The sequence below is a fragment of the Muntiacus reevesi genome, chromosome 15 (assembly GCF_963930625.1).
Source record: "Muntiacus reevesi chromosome 15, mMunRee1.1, whole genome shotgun sequence".
NCBI classification, from domain to species: domain Eukaryota; kingdom Metazoa; phylum Chordata; class Mammalia; order Artiodactyla; family Cervidae; genus Muntiacus; species Muntiacus reevesi.
In genome coordinates this window covers 49,752,020-49,763,607 of record NC_089263.1, presented here as the reverse complement: position 1 = coordinate 49,763,607, position 11,588 = coordinate 49,752,020, and the positions used below count along the sequence as shown (strand labels likewise).

Below are 11,588 nucleotides of genomic sequence, written 5' to 3'. Positions count from 1 at the left end.
GGGAAAAGCAGACCACCTGACCCACCTTTTGAGATACTTGTATGCAGGTCAAGAAGCAACAGTTAGAACTGTACATGGAACAACAGACTGGTTCCAAATAGGAAAAGGAGTACATCAAGGATGTATATTGTCATCCTGCTTATTTAACTTTTATGCAAAGTACATCATGAGAAACACTGGGCTGGAGGAAGCACAAGTTGGAATCAAGATTGCTGGGAGAAACAACAATAACCTCAGATATGCAGATGACACCAACTTTGTGGCAGAAAGTGAAGAAGAACTAAAGAGCCTCTTGATGAAAATGAAAGAGGAGAGTGAAAAAGGTGGCTTAAAGCTCAACATTCAGAAAACAGATCATGGCATCCAGTCCCATTACTTCATGACAAATAGAAGGTGAAACAGTGGAAACAGTGGCTGACTATTTTTCTGGGCTCCAAAATCACTGTGGATGTTGATTGCAGCCATGAAATTAAAAGACACTTACTCCTTGGAAGGAAAGTATGACCGACCTAGACAGCTTATTAAAAAGCTGTCTGTCAGCAATGGTCCGTCTAGTCAAGGCTATGGTTTTTCCAGTAGTCATGTATGGAGGTGAGAGTTGGACTATAAAGAAAGCTGAATGCTGAAGAATTGATGCTTTTGAACTGTGGTGTTGGAGAAGACTCTTGAGAGTCCCTCGGACTGCAAGGAAATCCAACCAGTCCATCCTAAAGGAGATCAGTCCTGGGTGTTCACTGGAAGTACTGATTTGAAGTTGAAGTTCAAATATGAAGAACTTTGATGTTAGAGTTGAAGCTGAAACTCTAATACTTTGGCCACCTCATGCAAAGAGATGACTCATTTGAAAAGACCCTGATGCTGGGAAAGATTGAGGGCAGGAGAAGGGGATGAGAGAGGATAAGATGGTTAGATGGCATCACCAACTCAATGCATATGGATTTGGGTAGACTCTGGAAGTTGGTGATGAACAGGGAGGCCTGGCATGCTGCGGTTCATGGGTTCACAAAGAGTCGGACATGACTCAGCGACTGAACTGAACTGAACTGAACAACATTGTAAGAGAGATCCCTTTTCTGAATACCCTCTCCAGCATTTATTGTTTGTAGGCTTTTTAATGGACATTCTGACTAGTGTGAGATGATACCTCATTATGGTTTTGAATTGCATTTCTCTAATAATGAATGATGTTGAGCATCTTTTCATGTGTTTATCAGCCATCTGTATATCTTTTTTGGAAAACTGTCTGTTAAGTCTTTTGCTCACTTATTGATTGGATTGTTTGTTTTCCTGGTATTGAGCTCCTTGAGCTGCTTGTATATTTTGGAGATTAATTATTTGTCAGTTGTTTCATTTGCTATTATTTTCTCCCATATCAAGGGTTGTCTTTTCACCTTGCTTAGAGTTTTCTTTCTTGTGTAAAAACTTTTATGTTTAATTAGGTCCCATTAGTTTATTTATTTATTTTTAAAATTTCCATTATTCTGGGTGGTGTATCATAGAGAATCTTGCTGTGATTTATGTCATAGAGTGTTCTGCCTATGTTTTCCTCTAAGAGTTTTACAGTTTTTGGTCTTATATTTAGGTCATTAACCCAGTTTGAGTTTATTTTTGCGTGTGGTGTTAGAAAGTGTTGTAGTTTCATTCTTTTACATATACTTGACTAGTTTTCCCAGCACTATTTGTTGAAGAGATTTTCTTTTTCCCATTGTATATTTTTGCTTCCTTTGACAAATATAAGGTGTCCATAGGTGCATGGATTTATCTCTGGACTTTCTATTTTGATCTATATCTCTCTTTGTAATACTATTTTTTTTTGGTATCAACTCAATGGGTGTTTATTGATTCCTGATATAAGCTGCTTACTCTTCTAGTTGCTAAGAATACAGCAGTGAAAAAAGATATCAGTACAAAATTACTGCCATCAATGCTAAATGCAGCACAATAAACTATAAAATATTTGATTTTAATTATTAATGCATTATACAGCTATAATATAAAACACAAGAGGAAGATTAAACATAAAATGTTATCACAAAAGTTAAATAGCAAAATATGTGTCAATTTAAAATATGTTGTCATCATTTTCTTTTCCGCTACTGTATAGACAGTAAAGAACTTGTTAAAAAAATAAATGATAATAGTGTTCATTGTTTCTCAACATCAACTATGGATGATATTTTCCCATCATGCTATTAAAACCTACCCAGAAGAGTTTTAGGGTTTTAGTTGCATGTGGAAATAAGTACTATGTTCTTTAATTCTTCTGAATCTTGATCTTTAAACCACTGTTTCACATTAGCAGTTGAAAACAAGACTGAAAGCTCAGTCAAAAGTGTTTTGAATTTGGGTTTATTATCATAAGGAGATAAAAAGAAAATGAGGATTTGGCTTTTGGTATTCAAATAAATAAAGGAAAGGAGATTGCATCTATATATTTTTGTTTGCATAGGGTAAAATATCTTCATAATGTTTTTAAAAATGATAGGAAGAGATATAATTAAAGACCTACATAAGCAACATGTTATTTTTAAAGAATATAAATGCATATATATATAAAATATATTATTACATAAAAAACACATACCTTACTCTTTAATAATTGGTAAAATAGTACATTTTACAACATTGCATAAGAGTGAAACAAGCATTACAGTGCTACTGCACTGTTTTAGGTGTTTCTTTTATAGTGTCTTCTCTTTCCTTATGAAATATTATAGGGATCTTTGGAGAGTCCAAACCTAGGAGTTTCCTTGCATGTGCTCTCACTCATTTCACTTACTGTATTTGGTAGTGTATATTTGTGTGATATAGCACAGGTAAGAGTGGCCTCAACCACTAGTATTTATGTTTGATGAAGCCATGTTCCTTGTTGTTTTCTGATCATTATTATATCCTTAACAGTCTGCAGTTTCTTGTTTGTGGATACTATTTTCCCTACTATTAAAGATTGATATAAGCTCTGAGAGAGAAAAGGTTTGGGGGCAAGAATTTCTTTTCATTTGTTCTCTCATTTTACTGTTCCTAGTTCTAAGCCCCTACCCCTAAGAGAGTTAAAAAGAACAAGATTTGCAATGAATCTTGTGCAGTTAAAACCAGGTATTTCAGAGATTTACTCATCTTTTCTGTGCTGCATTTGGAAACTTTGTGTTGAAGAGAATAAATTTCTTTCAAATGTTAGATTATGTTTCTATTTCAAAAATATTCACATCAGTAGATGAATTAATGAAGAGTAATATATTAATGCAAATTTAATTATGGTAATTGAACATTAGCTTTTTCTTCTTGCTTTCTAAATAAAGTCAGAAGAGCAAAAAGAGATTAATATTTATTTCTAATGTTCAGTCAATTAATGAATCTATTTATGTGGCTTGCCAAGATTCACTGGAGGTTCTGAGATTAAATTAGTCTTGAATTAGTAATACAGATTTTATATAGAAGATGTATATATCCTAGTGGAAGGAATTATGAAAAGATACTTTATAAATTTGAATACCAATAAGAATTTACAAGTTTTATCTTAATTACATTTATGTGCTTAAGGCCAACCATAGAATGACTTTGTATTCATGTTTTATTGTACTTTGAAAACCCATTTTTAATGAGAAAACTGAAAAAGTTGTGCATTCAGGGTCGTGACTAAAACTTACTAATGGAAACAGGTGACTAGAAAATTAATCGATATGAGTCTATGTATCTCACTTGTGAAGTTTTTTTTTTCAAGTTGAGCATGCTGCTCTTTCAATTTAATTATTGTACATTAATAGATATATCAGGGCTTTCACAGCAGAAAGTTATAATTTTCTATTATTTCTAACTTGAAATCAAAGCATAGAGTGTCACTGAGATAAAAGTATTTTCAGACAAAATAACTTCTCATGTCTTCATTATTTTTTCTCACATTTTTGCTACTTATACATTTATTATTGCATAGAAAAGCAAAACAAGGCTGAAAATGTACAAAGATTTCTGTGTATGCGGGGTACATATTGCATTTCATAATTATACTGCTGCTGCTGCTGCTAAGTCGCTTCAGTCGTGTCCGACTCTGTGCAACCACATAGACGGAAACCCACAGGCTCCCCTGTCCCTGGGATTCTCCAGGCAAGAACATTGGAGTGGGTTGCCGTTTCCTTCTCCAATGCATAAAAGTGAAAGTGAAAGTGAAGTCGCTCACTCTGTGTGACCCCGTGGACTGCAGCCTACCAGGCTCCTTCGTCCATGGGATTTTCCAGGCAAGAGTACTGGAGTGGGGTGCCATTGCTTTCTCCTATAATTATAGTACCAATACTAAAATTGATACCAGGTTTTTGTCCGTTATATTACTGGTGTAGATGAAAATATCCCTAAAGTATTCTACAGACAAAATTAATTCAATAAATTATGTAATTTTAGCTATGAATATGGCTTCTCTCATGGCTCAGTGGTAAAGAATCCTCTTGCCAATGCAGGAAACATGAGTTAAGTTCCTGGGTCGGGAAGATTCCCTGGAGAAGGAAATGGAACCACTCCAGTGCTCTTGCCTGGGAAATCCCATGGATAGAGGAGCCTAGAGGTGTACAGTCCATCGCGTGGCAACGAGTCAGACATGACGTAGTGACTAAACAATAACAAGTGTAGATTCACATATGAAATTTTTTTCAAGCAACTTAAAAATTTTCAAACAGTGAAATTATCAGTTTTTAAATTTAAGCTTAAGTTGAATGAATTTTTCATTTTAAACTACGGTCTTCAGTTCCACTAGTCATGTTTCAGGCCTTAAGAGCTACGTGTCACTGGTGGGGTACCTTCTAGAACAGTTCAGATCTCTAGGGTGTAAATCTTTTACATATAGGGAATTGTTTTCTTCCAAGGCAAATTGAAATGCAATTAAAAGGCGAGGGTGGGATGTTTCGAGAGAACAGCATCGTAACATGTGTATTATCAAGGGTGAAACAGATCACCAGCCCAGGTTAGATGCATGAGACAAGTGCTCGGGGCTGGTGCACTGGGAAGACCCAGAGGGATCCAGTGGAGAGGGAGGTGGGAGGGGGGATCGGGATGGGGAACACATGTAAATTCATGGCTGATTCATGTCAGTGTATGGCAAAACCCACTACAATATTGTAAAGTCATTAGCCTCCAACTAATAAAAATAAATGGAAAAAAAAAGTTATTGTGAAATTTGAAATGCTATCACTCTAATTAAAACATATTCTATAAATTTATTACCTTAAAAATAATTTCCAATCGAATAGCTCATTACATGTATAAAACTCTTAAGATAAATTTAAAGTTTTATGTTGAATATGCATGATTAAATTGCAGCAGTGTTTTGGCAATTAGAGATATTTAAGCCAAGACTTTATTAGTCTCTCTGAGACAGTTTTATGCAGTTGCACTGTTCTATTCCTTTCTTCTAGTCTGTAGATTTAATCTCTGAGGCTCCTAAACGTAACGTATATCAGAACTTCAGAGGGTCCACCAATATTTTTTTTGATGAGATAAAGTATAAGATTTGTTGTGTTTTTGCATCTGAGCAGAAATCTGGCTTTAATAATCTGTTATTATTTAGTCATTCCATCTTAAACTTCTCTCTACTTAATGTATAAATTATTTTTCTAGAAATCACACATATCTCAAATTTTTAGATCAACATTATACAATGATAATTTAATACATTTGCTAAAATATGCATAAACTATTTACTCCATAGGTGTACTTTAAATGAAGAATGAATATAAATTAAAGAAATGCATGCATGGGTTATGAAATGGTAAAAAGGAACTGCAATAAACTTTTTCTGTTTTAGTTTTTTCAATCAGAAAGAGCCAATGACATTAATCACAGTTTGTTAAAAATAAGTCTGACTATTTCACAAGGATTCTAATGTTTTCACCAACATTTGAAATTATTCAAAGTAGTTTGGTACTATGCTAAGTGAAAGAAGTCAATCACAAAGGATCACATATTGTATGATTCCATTCATATAGAACCTCCAGACTTGGCAAATCTACCCAGACAGGATGTAGATCAGTAGTTTCTTGAGGCTCTGGAAGAAATGGAGGAAGTGATGAATGAGAAATGACTGGTAATGGGTATGGGATTTGATGGTGATAAAAATGTTCTAAAATTAGATTGTGGTGATGGCCATACAACTCTGTAAATATACTAAAAACCACTAAATGTATATTTTAAATTGGTAAATTATACAGTATATGAGTAAAAACTCAGTAAAGGGTGAAAAGAGAAAACCCCCCAAAAAAGTTTTTAAAATGGTATTTCTCATATTTATATTGTTAATACTGACATACAAATATTACCTTATATGTTACTATAAAATTTCATTCAATTTAGCAAGATCACTTACATACTAATAATTTAAGAGTTGTGAAATGTGTGGAAAAGAGATTTTGGTACAGAAAAATATGAAAAATAAAGGCATAAAAGGTCATATTAGGTAAAGGGAAAATCAAAAGCATTTATATCTAATCTAGAATTTTAGAATATAGCATCACATTGTAAGTCTAAACTTATTCTTCTGCTATTTGGGGCCCTTGGCAAAGATATCTTCAAACTACAATCAGTATGCAGAAATTAATCAATGTATTTTGGGTTTTTTTAAACATTAAAACAAGAGGAAATCTATCAGATTAATATGTTCATAAAGTCAAAACCTCAATATGAGATACTAGTACATTATATACAAAAGCATCCCCAATTTGAAGTGAACCTATTTTAGTAAGCCGTCAGATTACAAATAAGTTGGTTATGTATCTGTAACTGTTATAGGAAGATAGTTGAACAATGGAGAATGTGCTTTATTTCCACATATTTCTTAGGTGTCAGTCTTGGGACAGAACAATTATATTAAATTGAATGACACTAAAACTGACTTAGTAAAAGGGAATGGATCTTATTTTATTTTTCAATATTAAAGGGAAATATTTAATACCAAATGTACAGTTCATGAATTGAGTCATTTTTACTTGATATAAGTAGCTAAAGTAAAATGATTACTTTATCTGTTTTACATAAACATATAGTGAATTGGCATATTTAAAAGCTCATTTTAGCCAAGGAGTATGTGCACTGACAATGATAGTATATGAAATTCACGGTAGTTATGAAGAAAACATTTTCTGATTATATGACCATTATAGAGGAATGTTCCTGGGCAGTTATCACCTGAATGTAGTTTCCTTAAGAAATTCAGATTAGATTAGCAAGGTCTGCATAATTTAATGCAGTTTACATATTTCTTCTTAATATTGAGATTTAATGACTTAGTAGGAGAGCATCTAAAATTGTGTTGCAAATTGCCTGGTGTACCTAGGTTATAGAAAATGCTAAACATGCCTTCAAGAAAAAATGTATTTATTCTCATTTGCTCTACTTTCTCCAGTTTACTATCTGGTTTGCAATTCATTCTAAAATAAGCAGAAATTTAAAAAGTTCAACATTTTTGCAACAATACAGAAATAAGATGTTCCGGTAAAATACTATCTTTATTTTCTTTATTGCATATTAAACCATATATTGGTTTGGAAACGCTTATAAGTCACATGCAAACACATAATAATCCTAACAATATCCTTGTGAAATTGACAAAATATATCATGATACTACTGATAAAAAGTTAGCAACACTTCTCTCAGCTCCGCTTAGCCACATTCTGTGTGTGATGGGCGTATTTTCAGAGAGAGAGAGGAAGGCCCTCCTAATGCACGACAGACTGGCCCACAGTGGCCTGTTTGTCCCTAGGAGCGCAACAGCCTCCATCTCCATCTGGGGCTTCACCTTGGGTGAATTCACCAGCCTTCTCTGGTTTTCCCTTTTCTAGCCAAGGCCACTTTTGATGCCATTTCCAAGACCTACAGTTATCTCACCCCTGACCTCTGGAAAGATACGCTGTTCACCAAGTCTCCATATCAGGAATTTACTGGCCATCTTGTGAAGACCCACACCAGAATCTCCGTGCAGAGGCCCCAGGCCCCAGCTGTAGCCATCACATAATTCTATAAAGAGAATAAAGTGAATGAAACCGGAAAAAAAAAAGTTAGCAACAATTAGAAATTACATAGAAGTAGATTTTACCTAAAAAATAAATCAACATATAGAAACATGAGATGGGATATTATTTTTAATTTATACTATTAATATTTGAATATACTTTCTTAAAATTCAGTTATAAAAATGTTATTACATCCAAATGTTTAGAATGTCAATTATCCAGATTCTTAGTGTATGAAACTTCTCGCAAATACATATCCGCACACTCCTGAAACTTGCCTAAAAATACATCAAAACACCTTGTTCTAATATTGGTAAGACTGTTTCATTTCTGTTTTAATCTTATATTAAGTAGTATGTCTTTTTGTTTTAAATGCAATAGAATGTAATTAATAACATTTAACTCTCTTAAAATTAATAGAATATTTTAACAACTGTACTGTGATGGATTATGATTTTTCCTCCTATTAATCCGGTGTATATCAAAGGAATTATTAGGCCAGCCAAAGAACCTAGAAAGGAAAAAAGGAACATTTCTCTATTTCTACAGCACTGACCTGAAAGGATTGTTCGTAAAATCCTTTTAGTACGGGTTCGAGTTAAGCTTAATGACATAGTAATATATTCTATATTAAGAAGAGGTGGCAACAATACACAGAAGAACTATACAAAGAAGATCTTCATGACCCAGATAATCACAATGATGTGATCACTCACCTAGAGTCAGACATCCTGGAATACAAAGTCAAGTGTGCCTTAGGAAGCATCATTATGAACAAAGCTAGTGGAGGCGATGGAGTTCCAGTGGAGCTATTTCAAATACTAAAAGATGTTGCTGTGAAAGTGTTGCACTCAATATACCAGCAAATTTGGAAAACTCAGCAGTGGCCAAGGACTGGAAAAGGTCAGTTTCAATCCAATCCCAAAGAAAGGCAATGCCAAAGAACGCTCAAACTACTGCACAATTGCACTCATCTCACACGCTAGTAAAGTAAGGCTCAAAATTCTCCAAAGCAGTCTTCAACAGTACACAAACTGTGAACTTCCAGATGTTCAGGCTGGGTTTAGAAAAGGCAGAGGAACCAGAGATCAAACTGCCAACATCCATTGGATCATAGATAAAGCAAGAGAGTTCCAGATAAATATCTACTTCTGCTTTATTGACTATGCCAAAGCCTTTGACTCTGTGGATCACAACAAACTGTGGAAAATTCTTCAAGATATGGGAATGCCAGAACACCTTACCTGCTTCCTGAGGAATCTGTATGCAGGTCAGGAAGCAACAGTTAGACCTGGACATGGAACAACAGACTCGTTCCAAATCAGGAAAGGAGTACATCAAGGGGATATAGTGTCACCCTGTTTATTTAACTTATATGCAGAGTACATCGTGAGAAATGCTGGGCTGGATGAAGCACCAGCTGGACTGAAGATTGCTGGGAGAAATATTAATAATTTCAGATATGCAAATAACACCACCCTTATGGTAGAAAGTGAAGAAGAGCTAAAGGGCCTCTTGATGAACGTGAAAGAGGAGAGTGAAAGAGTTGAGTTAAAACGCAACATTCAGAAAACTAAGATCATGGCATCTAGTCCCATCTCTTCATGGCAAGTAGATGGAGAAACAGTGAAAACAGAGAGACTGAATTTTTTTGGAATCCCAAATCATGGCAGATGGTAACTGCAGCCATGAAATTAAAAGACCTTTACTCCTTGGATAAAAGCTATGACCATCCTTGACAACATATTAAAAAGTAGAGATGTTACTTTGCCAACAAATTTCCGTCTAGTCAAGGCTGTGGTTTTTCCTTTAGTCATGTATGGATGTGAGAGTTGGACTATAAAGAAAGCTGAATGCTGAAGAATTGATGCTTTTGAACTGTGGTTTTAGTGAAGACTCTGGAGAGTCCCTTGGACTGCAAGAAGATTAAACCAGTCAATCCTAGAGAAAATCAGTCCTGAATATTCATTGGAAGGACTGATGCTGAAGCAGAAACTCCAATACTTTGGCTACTTGATGTGAAGAACTGACTCATTGGAAAAATCCCTGATGCTTCAAAGGTTGAAAGCGGGAAGAGAAGGGACAACAGAGGGTGAGATGACTGGATAGCATCACCGATTAATGGACATGAGTTTGAGTAAGCTCCGGGAGTTGGTGATGGACAGGGAAGCCTGGTGTGCTGCAATCCACTATGTTGCAAAGAGTCAGACATGGCTGAGGGACTGAACGTAACTGAATATGCCGTACACTTGAACCACAACTATAAGATCTACTAGCTAGATAGAAAGACTTTTTCTCACTCCACTCTTTCCTTACCTAAGTGCTTAATTGTACAGACTGGAAATCCAATTGTTTTCACTTACCCAAGAATTAATCTTTGAGGTAGTCAACGTCATGAGCATCAATCATTTCTTCTCAGTGCTATCATAGAATGAAGTCCCTAAAAGCAAATCATCTTGGCATAGCCATGAGCAGTAGAAAATTCAGTCTTTGAGTTTTTATTATTCAATCAGTATGCAGCCTGAAACGAAGAGATAGGTAGACTCTCAGAGCGAGTGCTTGACCATAAATGCATTCTTCCATTAGTCTGTGAGTCCAAAAATAATTTTAAAAATTTACTAGTCATTCACATATGTGGTGAACAAATCAACCTGAATTTGTGCTGCTGAACTTGATTGTGTAACTAGTTTTTGCTGAAGGGCTTTTAAAATTTGCAAGTTGCGCAAAGTGTTCCCAGTTCAAAGTGCAGTAAGAACAAATCACCATGAAATATAGCTTAGACCCCAGAGTTCTGAACGACTTCCCTGAGGAAACACTTTTAAAGATAAAATTTGGAGACTAAAATTGACTCATACAGAATAATGTATATTTATCTCACAGTAAAATCAATGAGGTAAATGAAATTATTACATTTGATCACCAGGGACAAACTAAATGAAAGTTGGCTAGTTTTTTTACACTGTTTTAGGAACTGTGCACAATAACACTTAAGCCATTAAAGAAATTATTAGAAGTGTTTCACCAATAATGAATTACCAGTAAAGTGATGGCTATTACTCTGTTTGTTGGCAACTAAAATTCTAGTCATTCTTGCCATTAACATTTGGGAAAATAAAGCAAAAAGAAAAATGCAGTGAGGGCACATGAGATTATTTTTAGATGGAGAGGAAAAATAATAACATTCTTAATAGTTATCATATTTTTAATCTGATAAAAGCTATCTATCTAAAATTAGGTAGAAATGATTATATTAGATTCCATTAGAGAGAAATGATTACATTAAGAAAATGAATCAGGATGATTCCATTTACATTCAAGTTACATTAGGAATCTTTAAAAATGATAGCTCTTTATTTTTTTAAACCACTTATTGTGATTTGATTAAAATACAAAAAGGTGCACATATTAAGTGTAGACAACTTGATGAGTTCAGAATAAGTATATCCCAGTGATACTATCACTATAATCTCTGCCATAAACATATTCCTAACTTCTAAAATGTTCTCATTTCCATTATTATTATTTATTGTATATCTATGATAATACTTAAATGTTAGATCTTCTCTCTTAGCAAACTTAAGTATGCAATGTGGTACTG

General features: G+C 34.4%; 1 non-coding gene across 1 annotated transcript; it reads left to right on the top strand.

Moving 5' to 3' along the window:
* Window positions 1-7,624: 7,624 nt before the first annotated feature.
* Window positions 7,625-7,753, top strand: LOC136147692 (small nucleolar RNA SNORA64/SNORA10 family). Its single transcript, XR_010659346.1, has one exon. It is a non-coding gene; the product is annotated as a small nucleolar RNA SNORA64/SNORA10 family (small nucleolar RNA).
* Window positions 7,754-11,588: the final 3,835 nt, after the last annotated feature.